General features: G+C 43.6%; 2 non-coding genes across 2 annotated transcripts; one reads left to right on the forward strand and one right to left on the reverse strand.

Moving 5' to 3' along the window:
* Positions 1-8: 8 nt before the first annotated feature.
* On the reverse strand, positions 9-115 carry LOC138806502 (U6 spliceosomal RNA). The gene has a single exon (XR_011365903.1). It is a non-coding gene; the product is annotated as a U6 spliceosomal RNA (small nuclear RNA).
* Positions 116-22383: 22268 nt separating this feature from the next.
* LOC138806323 (small nucleolar RNA SNORA2/SNORA34 family) lies at positions 22384-22516 on the forward strand. Its single transcript, XR_011365790.1, has one exon. It is a non-coding gene; the product is annotated as a small nucleolar RNA SNORA2/SNORA34 family (small nucleolar RNA).
* Positions 22517-22804: the final 288 nt, after the last annotated feature.

Here is a 22804-nt window from a genome sequence, read left to right on the forward strand (position 1 = left end):
CCACTTCCAAAAATATGGAATGCTTCACGAATTTGCATGTCATCCTTGAGCAGGGGCCATGCTAATCTTCTCTGTATCGTTCCAATTTTAGTATATGTGCTGCCGCAGCGAACACTACCCTTGCATTTTTTAGGAGGGGGGGTCTTGCCCTGTTATCCAAGCTGGCCTTCAACTTGGAGCTTTAAGCCTCAGCCTCCTGAGTAGCTGGGACTACAGGTACCCACCACAGGGCCTGGCTACTCCCTCACTTTAAATGGATAATATCCAGTAGCTTTTTGAAAAAGAAGTGAATATGTGAAAGACATTCAAGGCCCAGAATTCAGAAACTTCCTAGTGAAGTACTTTGATCCTTTTACAAGTGATTTATTTAACTAGGGACTCAGTGAACCATTTTAAACTGAAATCACATGTCTTTAAGTTCTGGGAGTATTTCTTACCTTAAGCTCTAATAACTTTCTACTTTCTGACGCTTCAGTTCTTTTTCGGGATGTTAGACTGCTTAGATTGACCTTCTAACCTTTTTCCTCTAGTAGTCACCTAACATTATCTCCTAGCACCTGACTGAGGATCCCATGATGTTAGACACGTATTTTTCTTCCCTATATCTGGCTCACTAACCATGACCAAGCAAGTCCTTAGCAAGTATCTATAAACCTAACCAAGAAACTAGAGAGACTGGAACTACTTCCACTCTGTTTTGGAAAACATTGGTTTATAATTACTTAAGAAAAACAAATAGAAGACAGTAAACAGTCTGAAAAGTGGTAGAATCTGTAGTCCATGTGTGCTTTTGTGCATGTTATAAAGAAAAGGTTGGCCAGGCCCTGGCAGCTTACACCTGTAATCCTAGCTACTCGGGAAACTGAGATCTGAGAATCATGGTTCAAAACTAGCCTGGGCAAGAGAGTCTGTGAGACCCTTATTGCCAGTTAACCACCCTAAAACCAGAAGTAAAGCTGTGGCTCAAAGTGGTAGAACTCTAGCCTTGAGAAAAATGCTCAGCATTAGCACCCAGGCGGAGTTCAAGCCCCACAACCAACAAAAAACAAAAAAAAGTTAGCTGGGCACTAGTGGTTCATGCCTTAATCCTAGCTACTCACAAGGTTGAGATCTGAGGATTGTGGTTGAAAACCAGCCCAGACAGGAAAGTCCATGAGATGCCAGGGTGAGATGACTTATCTGTGTAATCCTAGCTATTTGGGAGGTTCCTCTTTCAAGTCTGGAGGCAGCGGTTCAGCCCACATGCCCAACCTGACCTCAACCTCAATACCTATAGTTGTTTTTCTAGAAGGACCTGCATGTGTTTGAGAGCAGATCAGCAGAGGCTAGGCAACATGTGTGGCATACCCTTGTCAGCCCAGAACCTGTCTGTTATGCACTACCAGCCGGTTGAGCTCAGGTCAGCAGAGAGAACAGTTTCCCACTGTGGCAACAGGAGAAACAAAATATCTCACAGCCACTGTGAGGCTGACCACCTCCAGTTCTTGTACTAGCTGTGGTACTAAAACAGGTATGAGATGGAGGTTAGAGCAATTGGAAGTTCAGCAAGGTTCTTTGATGGAGAACTCAGTCTCTACTCCTCAGAAAGTAGCAGAAAAGGCCCAGATTCCTCCTGAGAAGCTGGATTCCATCCAGATGATGGTTTTCTGTTTTGTGGCATCTCCTCCTCAGAGCCCATCCCCTGTGAACAATTCCTCACTGTCAGAGCTGTGTATGAGCAACCAAGAGATCCTAAAAGTAGCCAAAGCCACCTCGGCTGCAGCTAACATTAGAAAAGTCTGACTTCCATTTTAAATTCCTAACCTGATACTCTGCCTCTGAAAATGACCGTATCAGTCATAGAACTGCCACACAGGAAGAAACTCATGTCCATCGGTGACAAGATTGTTAGCTAGTATTTTTTCTATCTTCCATCTGCCTTGTTTTCCTGTTACCTTGACCCTTTCTTAGATGGCTGCAGCTGCCTATACTGAAACTCTGCCAGTGTTATTATTCCCTACCTCACTTTATTTTTTTTCTTTTTTTGGGGGGGGAGGGTCCAGTCGTGGGGTCTGAACTCTGGGCCTGGGCGCTATCCCTCAGCTCTTCAGCTCAAGGCTAGTGCTCTACCACTTGAGCAGCAGCACCACTTCCGGCTTTTTTCTTTTTGCTTATGTGGTGCTGAGGAATCGAACCCAGAGCCTCAGGCATGCAAGGCAAGCGCTGTACCACTGAGCCACCTTCCCAGCCCCTCACTTAATTTTTTTTACCAAAGAAGGGCTTCCAGAAACTCAAAGACGTTAAAGAACTCACCGAATTATGCCCCAGTATGAGTCCTCAGAACTCTTGTGTCTCTTCCTCCAAAAGATGTGGACCCAGCTCTTCTGCTGGCTTGCTTGATTCATATCAGTAGAGGGGAATTTATGAAATTATGTGTAGTTCTACTTACAAAATTTATAAGTTTGGTTTTATATCCATGAATTCTTGAAGAACTGGAAACAGGACAACACAACAGTGTAGCACAGTGGGCAGAGCATGTAGTTAGCACATTCAAAACTAAGCATCAAAGATACATATTACATATAAAATTAAAACAGCGAGCTTTGTGGCGTGCCAGGAGGCAGGAAGTTTAAATATTAAATGTCTTTGGAACTGAACTTTGTTCTATGACATCTTTTCCAGACAGATCTGGAAAGTTCAATCTATGGAGAATACCTTTCAAAAAACTACAAAGTCTGGTTCTAGGATGGATCTCCTCCAGGATCAAACTTTTCTTTTTGAGGACACACAAAACCAAAAGCCCAAATTACAACAGAACTTCTGTTGTCCAGATGTGAAACTCATTATTTTCATTTCCTGCTGGGGGCCACAGGGAGAATTCAGCAGGAATCCTACTTCAGTGTCCCTAGGCTCTAGCTCTGCAGAGGGTCTGAGTAGGCTGTGCTTAGCCTTAGTGATAAGACCAGTAGTTGAGATGTTTAATCTTTTGTCCTCCCTTCCCTCCCCCCACAAAAGAGCACAAACCTTGCATTCACTTCAGCTCATACACATGCTATATACCATACCTGTACAACACACACACACACACACACGTGAGAACCTAATCAATTCTCAAGGGCTATTGAAAAATGACTGACCATCTGATGGTTTGTTTGATCTGCATTCTTAGCTTCCTTTGCCTGAGAGCATTTTTGTGATCATGGCTGGCAGTTATGTACCAGGGGTGCCAACTAAAATCTGAAGAGACTGGAAGTTCTTCCCCACCACCCACACCCCAGCCCACAAACCATCCTCCAGATTAAGCCTTCCAGACTTGGTTTCAGGAAAGAAAATGGGGAGCACAGAAGTCTCTATTCTAGGAGGGATAGTAGTGGTTGAGACAGGGTCTTGCTCTATGACCTAGGCTGACCATGAACTTGCAGTCATCCTGCCTTGTCCTATAGAGCACCATTATGGGGTGGTCCTGTGCCTGGCCAGCAGGTAATGAAGATGGAACAAAACCTGCCCAGAACTGACCCTGGTGACCTAGCTTCGGGGAAAGAGAGATGAGATGAAGAAACATCTTCATTTTCTACTCCACTGTCATTACTGTAGATACCTCTGAGAATCTAAAAAGTGTGGGTTCTAAGCAAGCTTGAGTCCCCAGATGCAGGTATCAGTCACAGAGAGAGGGGTAGAGGGGTAGAACAAGGGCTAATTCATTCCTGGACACAGGAAGATGGCTGCATTGTTAAAACTGCTGCTTTGGGCTTTCTCTGAAAAGCCCAAATAACAGCTTTCTTCTAGTCTCCTACAGCTCTGCCCATGGACAAAGCTGTTCCCTGAGGTTCCTCCCTCCACAGGAGCCTGTCATTGGGTCTCATCTGTCCTTTGAGCTCAACCAAGGTTGCCAGGAAGGAGCAATGATAGCCAGACTGCCTATCACTTGGGATGGTTTGAATGAATAATGCCTAAAAGTTAACAAATTCCTGGCCCACAGGAACTGTCTAGGTGGCTCCTATTTCTGCCCAACCTTTTTTTGTCTGTGAATGCAAATGTCATTCACAGGCCATCTTGACAACTTCTGCCTCAATGCCTGATCCTCACAGTGCATAGTTTTTAAGTATTACATGATGATGTTCCCAGGTATTGGCTCTTTTACTATCATCCTAAGAAGTAATGCCGACCTATAATCCTAGCTACTCAGTAGGTTGAGATCTGAGGATCACCATTCAAAGCTAGCTTGGGCAGGAAAGTCCATAAGACTCTTAGCTTCAATACATTACAAAAAAACAAAAACAAAAACAAATAAAAAAAAAAGCCAGAAGTGGCACTATGGCTCAAGTGGTAGAATGCTAGTCTTGAACAAAATAAGCTCAGGAACAGCGCACAGGCCCAGAGTTCAAGCCCCAGGACTGGCAAAAAAAAACAAAAGATGTGATACTGAGAAAGGATTGAACACTCTTTGTTTTGTGCCAATATGGAGCTTGAACTCAGGGCCTAAGTCCTGTCCTTAGGGTTTTTTGTTTGGTTTTGGTTTGGTTTAGTTTGAGTTTTTTTGTTTGTTTGTTGTTTGTTTGTTTTTGTCTGTTACTTGAACCACAGCTCCACCTCTGGCTTTTTTAGTAGTTAACTGGAAATAAGAGGATCATGAATTTTCTTCCCTGGGCTGGTTTAGAACTACAATCCTCAGATCTCTGCCTCCTGAATAATGAGAATTACACATGTGATCGACCAGCACCTGGCTTCTCTTATGACTTTTATATACGAAAGTCAACCACTGACCATTTAAAATTCCATCTTAAGTACAGCCATGGCATGTCCACCCTGAGGATATGGTGAACTAATTCAAATCGGCTTCAGGTAACTGAAACTCAGAGAGGCTAAACTCAGAGCTCAGAAGGTCATCCAGGGGGGCTGGAAAAGCCAGAAGTAGGGGAATTGGGTCTCCTTCTAACTAGGCCAGGTTTCTTTATTCAACATCAACCTACTGGATTTTCAGTGTTCTTAAAAGGCACTTTGAAAGGTGTTGAAAAGGGAACATTCCTTTGTTAGCCTGACCTGACGAAACAGAAATAAACTGTAGGAATTAAATGGGCTGCAAAGAAAACCTTGCTTTAGATTGTGGCAGAAGAAGGGGTTGAAAGCAAAGTTCACCTCATTTCATCCTTACCACCCTGAGAGAGCATCTTCGGGGCAGGTGAGGACGAGGGAGGGGCAGAGCAAGGGGCAGGCAGGACACCTCACTGGTCACTGGAGCCCTGCAAACAAGCATACCCCAGAGATGACAGCAGCTGAGCACAAAAGCTTTCGCATCAGGTGGGCCTGAGTTCCAATCCTTTTCATCACTCACATGCTTGACCTTGGACAAGGTGCTGTTCTCCAGGGAACCTCAGTTTCCTGATCATTAACATTCTTGTAGACATGTTTGGAAAATGAAGCTCCAGCTAAAGAAATTATGTACACATCAGCTTTCTCTTTTCCTTTATGGCACATTTTTGTAGTTTGTTGTTGTTGTTTTGGTCGGGGCTTGAACTCTGGGCCTGGGTGCTGTCCCTCAGCTCTTCAGCTCAAGGTTGGTGTTCTATCACTTAAACCACAGCACCACTTCTGGCTTTTTCTGTTTATGTGGTGCTGAGGAATTGAACCCATGCATGCCAGACAAGCACTCTACCACTGAGCTACCTTCCCAACCTCCTCTTCTAGTTTTGGGAGTCCATGATTCTATATATTGTTACTTTAATATTTTAAATTATTATTTTAATATAAAAGGCAATTTTTTTATTTGTTTGTTTTTTCAGCATGGCGCTTGAACTCAGGGCTTGGGCACTGTCCATGAACTTTTCTACTCAAGGCTAGCACACTACCACTTGAGCCTCAACTCTACTTCTGGCATTTTGTGGCTAATTGGAAATAAGAATCTCACTTAGAACCACAATCCTGATCTCAGCCAACTGAGTAGCTAGGATCATGGGCATAAGTCACCAGCACCCAGATGCAATTGATTTTTTTTTTTTTTTTTTTTTTTTTTGGTCATGGGGCTTGAACTCAGGGCCTGGGTATTGTCCCTGAGCTCTTTTGATCAAGGATAGTGTTCTACCACTTTGAGCCACAGCTCCACTTCCAGTTTTTGAGTGGTTAACTGGAGATAAAGAGTCTCACTGGGACTTTTCTTCCCTGATTGGCTTTGAACCACAATCCTCAGATCTCAGCCTCCTGAGTAGCTATGATTACAGGCATGAGCCCCTGGCACCCAGTGGCAATGGCTTTTTAAAAGCCAGGTTTTCAGGAAGTGAAATTAGGCATCATGTTAAGCTGATCTGCCTTGGGAGATAATTGTTCTCCACTTGCAGATGATTAGGACAGACACATAATCCAAGTAGTTCTGTCAGCATTTTCTTTCTGTGGTTTAGACTTGTTTTTTAGCCAGGTGCAGGGGGTTCACATCTATAATCTTAGCTACTTGGGAGGGTGGGCTCTGAAGGATCTTGGTTGGAAGCTAGCTCCAACCGGAAAGTCCAAGAGACCGCCTTCTCTACACAGGGAAGAGGGGCATGATGATGCTCACCTGTCATCTCAGCTATAGCAGAAAACAAAAAAAAATTGCAGGATCTTGGTCCAGGCACCCACCCGGGCAGGAAATAAAATTGTCTCAAAAAATAACCAGTGGGGGGCTGGGAAGGTGGCTCAGTGGTAGAGCGCTTGCCTTGCATGCTCGAGGCCCTGGGTTCGATTCCTCAGCACCACATAAGCAAAAAGAAAAAAGCCGGAAGTGGCACTGTGGCTCAAGTGGTAGAGCGCTAGCCTTGAGCTGAAGAGCTGAGGGACAGTGCCCAGGCCCAGAGTTCAGGCCCCACAACCGGACCCAAAAAAAAAAAAAAAAAAAAACCAGTGGCAGCAATTGCTAGAGACACAGATCAGTGGTTGAGCACCTGCCTAGTAAGCATGAGGCCCTCAGTGCAAATCCTAGCACCACAAGTTTAGCACGCAATCTGCCACTCCCCAGCATCAAGACCCAGTCTTGGGGCTGGGAAGGTAGCTCAGTGGTAGAGCGCTTGCCTTGCAAGCATGAGGCCCTGGGTTCGATTCCTCAGCACCACATAAGCAAAAAGAAAAAAGCCGGAAGTGGAGCTGTGGCTCAAGTGGTAGAGCGCTAGCCTTGAGCTGAAGAGCTGAGGGACAGCACCCAGGCCCAGCGTTCAGGTCCATGACCGGACCCAAAAAAAAAAACAAAAACAAAAAAAAACAGCCTTTGCTTGAGCTCCTAGATTCAGCTGGAACTGATAACCTTGCACTTATCCATTGATTTCCTTTCTTCGCTTGATTAATTCTGAGATAGGCTTCTTATTACTTTAAATCAAAACATTCTGATCAATAAAATTAGGCAATGTGGCTTGGAAAATATGGAGAAAATTAACCAACAGATTGTTTACCCAAATCATTATAGATGACAAAGAGAAGAGATAGTTATCAAGGATTCGGTCTTCATATACAGTGGCAATCTAACTTGGAGAAAGATGTCCTGTCTGGGGATGGGAAGGTGGCTCAGTGGTAGAGTGCTTGCCTTGCATGCATGAGGCCCTGGGTTCGATTCCTCAGCACCACATAAGCAAAAAGAAAAAAGCCAGAAGTGGCACTGTGGCTCAAGTGGTAGGGCTCTAGCCTTGAGCTGAAGAGCTGAGGGACAGCACCCTGATCCAGAGTTCAGGCCCCATGACTGGATCCTCCCCCCCCCCACAAAAAAAAGATTTCCTGTCTAGATGCTGAGCCCCTGCAAATGTTTCCTCTAAGCTACTGCCATCTCAGAAGAGCCTGACCCTATAACCTTGAGTGTTGTCACCATCAAGATAATGAATATTTCTATCATCTCGAAAAGCATACTCCTCCTCCTCATCCCCTAGTAACCCTTGATTTGCTTTCTATCATTACAGATTAAGTGTATCTTCTATAGTGTTGTATAAATGGAACAATGCAATATGTATTCAATATATAGTCTGGCTTTTCCACTCATGGTAATTAATTTCAAATCATGTCCCACTAGTTCATTCCTCTGTGTGTGTGTATGTGTGTGTGTGTGTGTGTGTGTGTGTGTGTGTGTGTGTGTGTGTGTGTGTGCGCACGCCAGTACTGGGGCTTGAACTCAGGGTCTCATACTCTCAAGTCTACATTCTACCACTTGAGCCACACTTTGACTTCTGGCTTTTTGTTGGTTAATTAGAGATGAGTCTCACAGATTTTTCTGCTCAGGCTGACTTTGAGCCTTGATCCTCAATCTCAGCCTCCAGCTTGCTAGGATTACAGGTGTGAGCCACTGGTGCTTGGCTTTCATTTGTTCTAATAAACAAAACAAAAGTCTGAGGGTTTTGGCCGGGCGCTGGTGGCTCACGCCTGTAATCCTAGCTACTCAGGAGGCTGAGATCTGAGGATTGCGGTTCAAAGCCAACCCGGGCAGGAGAGACGTGAGACTCTTATCTCCAATAAACCACCAGAAAACCGGAAGTGGTGCTATAGCTCAAGTGGTAGAGCGCTCGCCTTGAGCTGAAGAGCTGAGGGACAGTGTCCAGGCCCAGAGTTCAAGCCCCACGACCAACCAAAAAAAAAAAAAAAGTCTGAGGGTTTTGAATGAATACCCATGACACTCCCAGATTTGTTTCAATGAAAATAAAAGATGAGCCTTGCTTAGCCTCTCGTTTCAGTCACATTCCACAGCACCTTCTTTCCTGGAGTATGCAAACCCCAATCTGTCACTCTGGAAGGAAACCAGAGACTTTCCAGAATCTCAGAGACTCTGTCAAAGCATTATTCATCTTCCAGAGGTGACAATTGAGAACTGGGATAAAATGGCTAGTAAGTGACGGAGCCAGCTGAGAAGTAAGAAATGCTATTTTGGGGCTGCTAAGGGCCACACCAAATGCCAACAGCCTCCCTCCCTGTGGGAGGTCTGGCTTTTGTGAAATCAACCTCATTTCTCTGAAATTTCATCTATGGACAACCAGAAAAATGAAGCTGTATAGCCAGCCCTTCACTGATGACCAATTGGAAGGTTTAACCAAGATATAAGACTGCCTCAAAATCAGCAGATGAGCTGGGAAAGGGCAGTCATGTGGAATTCTTCATCTCTGGAATGGAGAGCATAGGAGAGTGCTTGGAGAGGAAAGACACACCCGACGCTCAGGCTGGTGCCCTGTGCTTGGATGGCTTGCTGCCTGCAAGAGCAAAGGTGGCACACTTCCATCCAAGTGGTTAAAGCCTTGTGAGCTTGACCCTCTCTCAATTCTCAACAGTGTGATAGTGGTCCTGTCCTCCACACAGTAGGAACTGAGCTCAAACTTGTCATGGGAAGTGGGCTTTCCTAGTGTTCCTGGAAGTAGCTAGAAAATCCGTACCCCAGTCAGTTAACAGCTCTGCTCATTAAGGTAAATTTTCTTTCTTTTCTGGTGGTGGTAAGGATCAAACCCAGGGCCTTTTAACCACTTACGTACTATGCAAATACTGTATCATCAGGCTACACCCTCAGCTGATGCAAATTTCCTTCCTTCCTTCCTTGCTTCCTTTCCTTCATTCCTGTCTTTCCTTCCTTCCTTCCTTCATAGTTCTTAGGTGTAAACCTGTACTTGCTAGGGCAGATGTGGTACCAACTGATCCATGCCTTCCGCTTTTCTTGCTGTCCTTATTTTTAAAATAGGGTGTTACATGCCTTAGCCTGGACCACAATCCTGTTACTTATACTTGCCACTGTTGCTGGGATGGCAGGCATGTGCCATCACACCCAGCTTTCTATTGGTTGACATTCTGTCTTCTGAATCTTAAACTATGATCCTTCTGATTTCTGTCTCTGGAGTAATTAAGATGTCAGGCATGAGCTACTATGCTCGATGCAGATTTTCTTAACCAGAAACACCCAGGATTCTGTAGACAACTCTAACATCAATGGCTTACCTTGACAGAGCACTTCCTAAGATGCCAGGTGCTTTTCTAAGCACTTTTCCTAGTCAAAAGTCAGTGAGATGGAGCCCTTATTTTCCTCAGCTTACAGAAGAAAAAAAAAAAGGCACAGGGAGGTTTTTATGATTGCCAAAGGTTACACAACCTTTCTAGGCATTAAGAGATCTTAACCACCCAATGCCAGACACCTCTAATCAACCCCAGAGCCTGGGAGATGCTCCCTCTGCCTCTTCTAAGTCTGTTTATAGACATGGTCATGAAAGTTTGACAGCCCCTACGCTTGGAGTTGCTGAGAATGCTAGAGGAACCAGTTGAAAAAATAATGTGGGGGTCAGTGAGTAGAGGGAGGCCAGGCCCGCTGGCTGGTGGGCTCTGAGTCACACAGGTCAGCAGGGCTGGCCTGCTCGCCTGTCACCATCAGCTGTCTCTCCAGGCTACACAGCAAGGCTGGGACTCAGCTCAGAGATGGGAACTGCAATTTATAAGCTCTCGGGCAAAATCAACTTTCAGGTGAAGAAAACTCACATACCAGGTAGGTTGTCCTTGTTTCCTAGAGTCTGAGGACCACAGGGCTGTGGGTAGGAATGAGTGTGTACCCATGTCACTTCAATTGCGTGTGTGTGTGTGTGTGTGTGTGTGTGTGTGTGTGCCTTTTATATTGCAGAGAGACCCAGCTGCCTTTTGGGGCTGGGGATAAATGCTTCCTTCCAACTGCTATTTGAGTTTCTTGTCATCTGAGTGTATTTATAAGCCATGTCCAAAGTGAGCTTTATTTCTTGTAGGCAAATGTGCTTTCAAATTCTGCACGACTTAGACAAAGGATGGAGCCCACAGAGCTCCTAGAGGACGGCTTGGAAGGTTTCATTCTCCATAACAGATGGGTCACTCACTGCCACATTATTTTAACCAGTTATAAATATCAAGGACATGTGTTCTGTAGTGCAGATTCTTCCTACAAGGACTTGAGAACTTGCAGGCTGTGGCTTCCGTGGTTCTGATACACAGGGACTTGTCATGCTGGGGCCAGCGGCGGCAGTGTCACGCAAGGTGGATTTCCTGAGCTTTTGGAAAGTGGGGATTGTTATGCTCAATAGGAGGTCAGTGAAGCTGTAAGAGAAATTAAGTACTCCGTACCACAAAGATTGTCCCACTTTTTTCTTGCTAAGGATTGACAGGGAATTACAGGACCATTGCAGGGCTTCTAATGACTTTCTTAGGATTGGAGGTGGGAGGGAGGTGGTTTACAATGTGTGTGTGTGTGTGTGTGTGTGTGTGTGTGTGTGTGTGTGTGTGTGTGTGATGACTTTCTTAGGATTGGAGGTGGGAGGGAGGTGGTTTACAGTGTGTGTGTGTGTGTGTGTGTGTGTGTATGTGTGTGTAAACGGGAAAACAGACAAACCCAGACACTCTCTCTCTCTCTCTTTCTCTCTCTCTCTCTCTCTCACACACACATACACACACAGAGATGCTCAGAGAAACAGACATAAAAAAAAAGTGAACAGACAGACAGAAGGACAAAGAATATTTTAGGGTGAGAAAGATTGGATGAAACTCAGAGAAGAATTCTATGATCTTCAGCCATGACCGGCTGGTTTCTTGGGGTGAGCAACAAGACGCCAGACTTTAAGCTATGACAAATGTTGGGGCTGTATGTTGGCCACATGGTCATCTTACCACAATTCTCTAGAGGCTCTTAGCGCATCAGTAAGTAATAGGTTTTCTGGAATAAGCTTGCCTGATAATAACACACAGCATTGTTGTATTTCATCATTTCTTAGGCTCTGTCTGTTTTGATACACATCATCATTTCATATACCCCCAAGGAAGACAAATCCGTCAATTATGTCCTGACATGGCATAATTGACATGCAGAGACATTTACACGCTTTTCAAAACAGTGCCTTGTAGCAGACATGAAATTCAGTAGCTATCCTCTCCTTGTGGTCACATAAATGAGAACATTCAGAGCATAAATAAGAGCACCCCCAGCCTAAGAAATCTACACTTACAAGAAGCAGATAGAACTTGCCAGGGCTTAGGCTTTTGTTTTTGTTTCTTTCAAGTAGGCTTTTAACAGGGGGAAGTGGTGGGCTGCTGGAGGCCTGCTATCACAGATAGGGATTAGAATTAATTTTGGATGAGGTACACACAGACATCAAAAGAGAAAATGTCTCCTAATGTTCCCAGCGAGTGCTCTCTTATACAAACACCACCCGTACACAGTGCTCTAATATAATTTGTGTGTGTGTGTGTGTGTGTGTTTTAAACTAGATAGACACAAAGAGATAGTCAGATACTTTAACCTAGTTCCCAGATAAGAAGAGACAGCCTGGGGGCTGGGAAGGTGGCTCAATGGTAGAGTGCTTGCCTTGTATGCATGAGGCCCTGGGTTCAATTCCTCAGTATCACATAAGCTAGAAAAAGCTGGAAGTGGTGCTGGGGCTCAAGTGGTAGAGTGCTAGCCTTGAGCTGAAGAGCTGAGGGACAGCACCCAGGCCCAGAGTTCAGGACCCACAACTGACAAAAAAAAAAAAAAAAAGAGACAGCCTGGAATTAAAAATAAATAAATAAAAACATTCATTGAGCCAGGCTCCAGTGGCTCACGCCTATAATCCTAACTACTCAGGAGGCTAAGATTTGAGGAAAACAGTTCAAAGTTAGCCCAAGCAGAGAAGTTCATGAAACTCTTATCTCCAATGAACCACCAAAAGAGCCAAAAGTTGACTTGTGGCTCAAGCATTAAGGTACTAGCTTTGAGTGGAAAAGCTTAGAGATAGCATCTAGGCCCTGACTTCAAGCACAGAATCAACACATGTATACACACACACACACACACACACACACACACACACACACACACACACACACACACACACATACACACACGATTGTGCAGTCTTACAAGGGAAGAACATGTGATAAGGAATTGGAATCTATCATATATTTTATTCTATTTTTAAGTAGAAATTCTATAGGATTTATATTCCAATTCAATTATTCAGTGCCCTCTTTTCCTTGATGTCATGTCTGTGTTTCACTGAATATAAAAACACAAGACTTTGACTGGGAATGTGGCATAGTGGAAGAGTGCTTGCCTAGCATGTGTGAAGCCCTGGGTTCAATTCCTCAGTGCCACATAAACAAAGACAGAAGTGGCACTGTGGCAGAAGTGGTAGAGTGCTAGTCTTGAGCAAAAGAAGCTCAGGGACAGTGTCCAGGCCCTGAGTTCAAGCCCCAGGACTGGCAAAAATCAAAACAAAAAGACAAAACCCCAAAAGGCTGGGATTCATATCCAGGCTCCTTGAATGCAGGAGCTAGTCTTACTCTTGAAATATCCTGTACTGGGGTTGGAGGTTTGACTCAGTTGGTAGAGCTCTAGCCAATGAGCAAAAGAGGTGCAGGAACTACTAAAGTCCTGGTCTCAGACCTAGAAAAAAAAAGAAAGAAAGAAAAAAGAAAGAAAGAAAGAAAGAAAGAAAGAAAGAAAGAAAGAAAGAAAGAAAGAAAGAAAGAAAGAAAGAAAGAAAGAAGGAAAGAAAGAAAGAAGGAAAGAAAGAAGGAAAGAAAGAAAGAAGGAAAGAAAGAAAGAAAAGAAATAGCCTAGACTTAAGCCAAACACCTTTATTTGTCATGTACATTTTTTTTCATTTTTATATTTTGTGGGACTGAAGTTTGAATACAGGGCCCTGAGCTTGCTAGGAAAACACTTTACTATTTGAACTACAACTCCAGCCTTTTCTGCTTTAGTTATTTTTCAGATAGGATCTCACACTTTTTTGCTCAGGCATGCCTCAGACCATGAAACTCCTTGCTCCATCTCCTAATTAGCTAGAATTAAGGATGTAAGCTGCTATACTTGGCTCACATGGACTTCGAAGTGCTATTCCTGCTTCTAGGCTCCTTTATTTATTTACTTGTTATTTGCTGTGGCAGTACTAGGGTTTGAACTTGAGGCCTAGCACTGGCTAGACCTACCATGTGAATAGCCTGAGTCCTCTATGTTTATCTTACTTGTCTAATACCTCACATAGCTGACCTGAATTTTTCTTGACTGTGTAGGTGAATCATACCTACACTCTGGAGGCTGAAATTGGGAGGATTGCAGTTGGAGGCCAACACAAAGGAAGAAATGTTTTCAAGATCCCTTCCTTCTCAACTGAGAGCTGGTTGTAGTGTCGTGTGCTTCTTATCCTAGCTAAGACAGGAAGCTTAATATACAGAAATCACACTAGGCACATTCTATCTCAAAAGTAACCAGTGCTGCTGGGCACCAGTGGCTCATGCCTATAACTCTAGCTAATTAGGAGGCTGAGCTCTTAGGATTGCAGTTCAAAACCAGCCTGGGCAGGAAAGTTTATAAGACTCTTATCTCCAATTAACCACCAGAAAACTGGAAGTGATGCTTTGGCTCAAAGTGGTAAAGTGCTAGCCTTCAGTGAAAAAGATCAGGGACAGTGCCCAGGCCTTGAGTTCAAGCCTAGCAAGTATGAGGCCCTGAGTGCAAACTCCGTTACACACACACACACACACACACACACACACACACACACACACACACACACACACACACACACACACACACAAAGTGAATGAGGGCTGGAAAGGCGGCTCAGTGGTAGAGCGCTTGCCTCCCATTTATGAGGCCCTGGGTTTGATTCCTCAGTGTTCCACATAAGCAGAAGAAGGTGGAAGTGGCGCTATGGCTCAAGTGGTAGAGCGCTAGCCTTGAGCTGAAAAGCTGAGGGACAGCGCCCAGACCCAGAGTTCAAGCCCTAGGACCAACAAAAGAAAAAAAAAAGTGAATGAAAATATGTACATGTTGTGTTTAACTATTATTCATAATAGACAAAAAGAGTATGCAACTAAAATATTATTTCATAGTCAAAGGAAATAAAATTCTGATATGTACTATAAAAAATAAACATGGAAAATTCTAGGCCATATGAACAAAACTAGACATGAAAAGGCCACAAACATACTATATGATTTTAATGATTTATATGTAATGTTCAGAAGAGGCAAACATACAGAGAGAAAACAGATTCTTGTTTGCTAGGAAAATTCAGGGTGCCTAATAACAAATATGGGATTTGTGTGTGTGTGTGTGTGTGTGTGTGATAGAATTGTTTTATAGCTGAGCATGGTGGTGCAATCCTATAACCCCAACATTCAGGAGACGAAAGGAGCATTCCAAGTTCAAGGCCATCTCAAAAAGAGAAAAAAAAAGCCTTTTATAATGAAAGGATAGTGATAAGTTATACATTGTAAATATACAAAAAATGAATTCTACTGTTTAAAATGATGAGTCTTCCATTTTGTGAATTGTGTCTTCATCTTTTTAAGTTGCAAATAAAAAAATAAAACCAGTTTGGAAGCCTAATCTGTCTTTTTATTCAGTGATGTTAGTATGAAATTATATATCTCAGCTCATGTGTGTGTGTGTGTGTGTGAGAGAGAGAGAGAGAGAGAGAGAGAGAGAGAGAGAGAGAGAGAGAGAGAGAGAGAGAGAGAGAGAGAAGAGAGAGAGAGAGAGAGAGAGAGAGAGAGAGAGAGAGAGTGTGTGTAGTGGAGCTGGCCTGGGCTCTGTACCTGTGCTTTTTTGATAAAGGCTAATGCTCTACCACTTTAAGCCACAGCTCTACTTCTGGTTTTTAGGTGGTTAATTGGAGATAAAAGTCTCATAGCTTTTCCTGCCCAGGTTAGCTTTGAAGGGTAATCTTCAGATCTCAGCTTCCAAGGCCCGACTAGCATATTTATTTGTTTGTTTTCTTTTATTATTTTGTGGGTATTAGAGCTTGAACTCAGGTCCTCTGGCTCTTTTTTTATATTTTTTTGCTCTTTGTCTAGCTCTCTACCACTTGAGTCACAGCTCTGCTTACACTTTTTTTTTTTTTTTTTTTTTGCTGCTTCAGTGGAAATAAGTCTTATTTTTATTAGCAACTTCTTATGAGTGACTTTTTAGAGTCTTTTAGTGGCTTTTCATGGACTTTTCTGCTCCATCTGGCTTCCAACCTTAATCCATTCTTCTCAGCCTCCTGAGCAGCAAGGATTAGAGATGTGTGTTGCTGGGGCTTGGCTATCACTCAGCATTTCGCTATGAACATGGATTTGGTTTTTTTTTTTTTTTTTTTTTTGCTGGTCGTGGAACTTGAACTCTGGGCCTGGGCACTGTCCCTCAGATCTTCAGCTCAAGGCTAGCACTCTACCAAACTTGAGCCATAGCACCCACTTCCAGCTTTTTCTGTGTATGTGGTGCTGAGGAATCGAACCCAGGGCCTCATGCATGCTAGGCAAGCGCTCTACCACTGAGCCACCTTCCCAGCCCCATGGATTTGGTTTTTAATCACTTCATGTCACATGGTAACGGTGGTGGGGGCAAAGTTAGCTTTCCCTCTGCCAGTCTGATAGACGGAGATCCCCGAACACCGCACTAAGATCTTATCTCACACTGTCTCTTTCAGAGGGCAAATACATCTGCCACTCTCACTGCCGAGACCTGGTGCATCTACATTATGCACAAAATGGGAACCCCCCGAGCGGCACCTCCGCTTTAGAAGTGAAACCTTCCAACAGAAAGGTAAGCACTCGCTGCCTGTGGGCCTGTGGATGTCAGGCGGCCCTCACTCTTGAGCAGGTGGAATCAACTGCCCACCTCCGTGGTTCTGTCCAGCCTCTTCACTAGGTCTGGTTCATGCTTAGTCCTTGCTATTACTTCCTTCTTCACCGCCTGTCACCCCAGACACTTAACACTGCCTTATAATTTTAGAACTGAAATGATACTACAGCAATCAATAATTGTATCCAACAGATTGGTCCTAAGTTATGGTGTTCCTCATCTTGATTATAGGTGGTCATCCTGGATACCTGCTTTGTTGACAGATCTGTTTTCTGCAGGGGAAAGAAGATAGGAAATTCGAATGTGTGTTGCTTGGTTTTGCATTAGAAAAAAAAAGAGACAGAGTGAACATTGTGCTGGGGCAGGATCCTCCACGTAGGACAGTAGTCCCCCCTTTTCATGAAGGATACATTCCAAGATTCACAAACACTCTGACTACTGATTGTTCTTGTACATGCCTATCTATGATAAAGTTGATAAATTAGGCAAGGTAAGAGATGAACAATTATAACCCTACTATAAATAGGAGTTACTTTAAACAACATGTGGATTATTTATTCCTACACTTTCCCATTCAATGCAGATGGTTGCCTGCAGTTAACTGAAACTATGGGAAATGAAACAGGAACTAAGGGCAGTGTCTCTGTGCTCACTCTGCTCTCCCTGGCTGCTGAGCTTCCAGAAGAGGCCAGGGAACACAGGACAGAAATGGGACAATAATGTCTGTTCCCCACAAACTTGATCCTCAGCATGACCAGATACATCAGGCCTTTCCTTGAAAGTAGGCAATGTTTTCTCAAGGTCTGGGCCCTTGCTTTCAACCTCATTTCTGGGAGGTCAGTGGCACATCTCAAAAGGACTAGTGACTTTTGGCAACTATAGTGGCCTTCCCTCTGATGTGAATGGCGCTGCACAGGGCAGAAAGGCTGATTACCCCCACTGTCCCCTGAACAACGCTGAGTACAAAAGACCACATCCACAGTTCCACCCCTTGTTCTTTACTAACAAAGTTAACTGTTGATCAGAACCCTAATGGCTCTTTTGAAGAGTCCGTTCAGCGTGTGTGGTTTACATATGCTTGATTCCCACTCAGCTTAATTACACTTGGCAGGGGCAGAGGAAATGAGTGGGGATGGGCAAAGGGCATGAATAATGGCTCTTCAGGAGGCCTCCTGGCTTCTTTGTAAGTAATGACTGATGTGAGTTTTACAGCTGGAGCAGTTGGGAGTTCCTGCAAAGTTATACCAACCTTAAAGTTAGTTTCAGAGAATGCCTTCTTCTCATGGAGAAAAGCGTGACTCGGGATGCAGCTGGTAATTTAATAGGATGACTTGGGAGCCAGCAGAGAGGATAATAGATGTATTATGCAAAGCTCTAGGGAGAACAAACATAGGCTTGTTGAGCTTGAAAAAAAAAACAAAAAGTCAAAAATGAGTTCAAGTGTAAAGTTTAGACAAATGCTTCAGGTCATTTCTCAAAATGTACCTGAACTAATGATGTTTGAATAGCTTACATTGTTTTTCTTGTATTGATTTTTAGCCTGGCACATAAAAATTAGTATGCTTCACATCCTGATTCACTGTACGTATACAGTGTGTGACAAAAAAGTTAGCAGTTCCCTCTTCTTAAACAGTGATCATTTTTCTTTATAAATTCCCATTGTAGGGCTGGGAAGGTGGCTCAGTGGTAGAGCACTTGCCTTGCATGCTCAAGGTCCTGGGTTCGATTCCTCAGCACCACATAAGAAAAAAGCCGGAAGTGGCGCTGTGGCGCAAGTGGTAGAGTGCTAGCCTTGAGCTGAAGAGCTGAGGGACAGCGCCCAGGCCCAGAGTTCAGGCCCCACGACTGGACCCCCAAAAAAAAAACCAAAAAAAAAATTCCCATTGTATAATGTGTACTAGTTGGGAATGATGGTATTATACTGATTTTGTTGTGTGGGTTTTTTTTTGTTGTTGTTTGTTTTGTATTGTTTTAGCCCTGGCTGCCTACAACTTGCTATGTAGCCTGGGCTGGCTTTGAACTCAGAATCCTTCTGCTGCTGGGCACTGGTGGCTCATGCCTATAATTCTAGCTACTCAAGAGAATGAGATCTGAGGATCGTGGTTCAAAGCCAGCCCAGGCAGAAAAGTCCATGAGACTCTTATCTCCAATAAACCACTAAAAAAATGGAAGTGGCGCTATGGTTCAAGTGGTAGAGCGCTTACCTTGAGCTGAAGAGCTGAGGGACAACACCCACACTCAGAGTTCAAGCCCCACAACCAACAAAAGAAAGAATCCTTCTTCCTTAGCCTCCTGAATGCTGAGATAAGAGAAGCCACTATGTCCTGTAATAGTAAGTTGCCTTAAAAAATATTTATTACTGGTCCTGAACTATCCCACATGACCCTTAAGACATTTTAGGAAGTTTGAACTCAGGGCCTGGGCACTGTCCCTCGCTTCTTTTGCTCAAGGCTAGCACTCAAGCCCAGTGCCACTTCCAGCTTTTTCTGTGTATGTGGTACTGGGGAATTGAATGCAGGGCTTCATGCATGCTAGGCAAGCACTCTACCACCAAGCCACATTCCCAACCCCCGATCAAGTGATTTCTGTATTTAGTTTAGTTATTTTTAAATATGGAATGTGAGATTTTAGAAGTTGATGTTTTGAGGACCCCAAATTTGGTTCCTAAAATAAGGCTATGCTGATCATATGGGGGAAAAAAAGTTGAGTATAAAATTTTTCCTCTTCTTTATGAGAGTGAAGAGAGTGAGAATGGTATTTGGGAATGTCTTTAACACATAATATTATTATAAAAACCAAGGGAAATGACATATGCCTCATAAGGGATCCTGAGAATCACATTACATCCTGAATATTTTCTTTTTGTGAAGCATAAGCCAGATTGATTTCATAGTTTATCTAGAAAAAGACAACAGCCTAGCACTGGTGGCTCACATCTGTAATCCAAGCTACTAAAGAGGCTGAGATCTGAGGACTGTGGTTCAAACTGGAGATCTCAGTTCAAAGTCAGCTCAGGCAGGAAAGTCTGTGAGACTCTTATCTCCCATGAACCACCAAAAAGCTGGATGTAGAGCTGTGGCTCAAATGCTATCATGCTAGCCTTGAGCACAAAAGCTCAGGGACAGCACCTAGGTCTGGAATTCAAGCCTGAGGACTGGCACAAAAAGCAAACGATTGTCTCTCTAATGCATCTCCACTTGTGAATTGAGATTTGCTGCCACACTTTTTTCTTATTGGTTTTGAAGCAGGGCTGGGAAGGTAGCTCAGCGGTAGAGTGCATGCCTTGCAAGCATGAGGCCCTGGGTTCGATTCCTCAGCACCACATAAACAGAAAAAGCCGGAAGTGGTGCTGTGGCTCCAGTGGTAGAGCACTAGCCTTGAGCTGAAGAGCTGAGGGACAGCGCCCAGACCCAGAGTTCAGGCCCCACGACCGACAAAAAAAAAAAAAAAAAAAAGATCAGTGCAATGGTTGTAAAGTCACTAGTGCGTTTTGCCATTTGGAAATGTGTACCATCTTACTAATGTCAAGAGCTCTCCAATCATAATCCCCATTGTTGCTGCTTTTAGCCACTAACAGAAGGATAAATAGAATGGTTTCAATTTAGTGGAGACCCTTAAAAAGAAATGTTCAAATGGAGTTTTCCAGCAGTTAAAGAATAAGGTCCAGAACCAAGAAAACAATTGCTCTCTTCTATTTAGCTTCTGCTTTCTGCTCAGCACTTCAAAACCTACATTAAAACATAATTAGTTTTGAATTTTAGGATATATGAAAAAAGAAAAGAAAAAGTAAAACAATAAAACATATGTAGTTATTCATCAACCTTCAATGTTTATGAAACCAGGCATTCAGTTGGTAAGTTAATGACATGAACATTATGAAACTCAAATCTAACCATTTATTTTGTATATTTTTATTAAAATGAGCCTCAGTCTCAGTCTCATTCTCTGTGTTGCCTCCATCTCAGGCTCATGAGGCTTAGATGATAGGAATGTGCCTTTGCTTGGCTTGGAAATAAAAAATAAAGAAAATTCTAAAATAAAAAAATAAAAACGCTAAAATGCCTACTCGTCACACCATGCAGCAAGATTAACTCAATATTTTAGTGTATTTCATCCTTCTTTTTTTTTCCATGGCCCGTTGTGAATATGTTTCTTTGTAAAACAGGAGGGTGTGTGTGTGTGTGTGTGTGTGTGTGTGTGTGTGTGTGTGTGTGTGTGTGTGTGTGTGTGTGTGTGTGTGTGTGTGTGTGTGTGCACGCACGCACGCACGCTGGACTTGGGACTTGAACTCAGGGTCTGGGTGCTGTCCTGAGCTTTAGTGCTTAAGGCTAGGAATCTACCACTTGAGCCACAGCTCTATTTTTGGCTTTTAGTGGTTAGTTGGACATAAGACGCTCTCAGATTTTTCTGCCTGGGCCGGCTTGGATTCACAATCCACAGATCTCAGCCCCCTGAGTAGCAGATAATTTACTCTTCCCATCACTCTCCATTCTGCGAAAGCATCATGTTTGATCACATGCTTCTTTTGGTATTGTTTTTCTTTACTGTTAGCAGGTAATGCTGCAATAGTGTCTTTGGGTAGAAATCTTTTTCATGTTTCTGCTTGTTTCCCTAACACAGATTCCTTAGGGAAAATTACTCAGTCAAGAGATCTACAGTTCTTGATACCTACTTCCGGGCTCTCTGACAGAAGGTTTAGCTGTCTTCCTTCCTTACCAGCAGTTCATAAGCAAAGGTATTGTAAGGTTCACTAAAAGGAGACCACCACATGGTTCAGGCAGAAAAGAGTTTACTGCTGAGAGAGCAAACTGCTAGCCTGCATAAGATGGAGGCATGCAGAGAGAAAAGAGAGTGAACTTATGGTTGAGAGAGATTATATAGGGAAAGGTGGGACCATGTGACCACCACAGCAAATGTGGAAATGAGGCATAACTGGAGTGCCTCAGGAAGTGACCTCAGAGGATGAGGAAGTGACCTCAGAGTCCAGGGTCCTTTGCTAACTCACAGTCAGGTAGATGACAGTCAGGTGATTGACAGTTACAGGTGATTACTGGTTTGGGGCAGGTGATTTTTGTTAAGGCTACGTGCTGTCCTTTATGAAGAGGAGGGGGATGGGGCCTATTCTCCTGGGTAGAGCTAATAGTTATCTTCTCCATATATTTCCACCATATTATATTAAATTTTAAAAGTATGGAGTTGTGGGCTGGGAAGGAGGTTCAGTGGTAGAGTGCTTGCCTTGCACGCATGAGGCCCTGGGTTCAATTCCTCAATACCACATAAGCAGAAAGAGACAGAAGTGGTGCTGTGGCTCAAGTGGTAGAGTGCTAGCCTTGAGCTGAAGAGCTGAGGAACAGCGCCCAGGCCCAGAGTTCAGGCCCCATGACCAACTCCCCTCCCCCCCAAAAAAAGTATGGAGTTGTACACAGTGATGCATACCTGTAATCCTAGTTACTCAAGAGGCTAAGCAGGAAGATCTCTTGATCCTAGGAATTCAAGGCTTACCTGGACAACATTGTCTCAAAAATTTTCAATCAGACTTAGTTCTTTCATATTTGGTAGGTGGGGCAGAGGAAATGAATGCGGGATTTGGTAGGGTTTTTTTTTTTGTTGTTATTTTATTTTTGTTTTTGTGCCAGTCCTGGGGTTGAACTCAAGGCTAGTGCTCTACCAACCTGAGCCACAGATCTACCTTCTTTTTTTTTTTAGTGCTTAATTGGAGACAAGAATCTCATCAGCTTTCTTGCTCCCATTGATTTCAAACTGAGACTTTCAGTTCTCAGCTACTTGAGTAATTAGGATTATTGGCATAAGCCCAGTCCCTGGCTTGATTTGGTATATTTAAATCTTTCAAAAATACATTTAGTTAGGCCCTGAATCAAGACCAGTGCTTGCTGTAGCTACTGGTTTCGAACAGGAGCCTAGAGTAATATCTTTCTTTGGTCTGTAGGCTATTCATTGTTGCAGTGAGAATGGCCCATTTGTTGGGAAGAAACATAGTTTTAAAAAAAAAAACAAGCAAGGGTTGGGAAGTTGGCTCAGTGGTAGAGCGCTTGCCTTGCATGCATGAGGCGCTGGGTTCGATTCCTCAGTACCACATAAGCAGGGGAAAAAAAGCTGGAAGTGGTGCTGTGGCTCAAGTGGTAGAGCGCTAGCCTTGAGCTGAAGAGTTGAGGGACAGCGCCCAGGCCCAGAGTTCAGGCCCCACGACCCCCCCCAAAAAACAACAACAACAACAACAAGAAAAAAGTACATTTAGTGACAGGACTCAGATGTATTTATTTTCTT

Source organism: Dipodomys merriami, unplaced genomic scaffold (genome assembly GCF_024711535.1).
Source record: "Dipodomys merriami isolate MVZ:Mamm:240054 unplaced genomic scaffold, mDipMer1.0.p SCAF_10, whole genome shotgun sequence".
NCBI lineage: Eukaryota > Metazoa > Chordata > Mammalia > Rodentia > Heteromyidae > Dipodomys > Dipodomys merriami.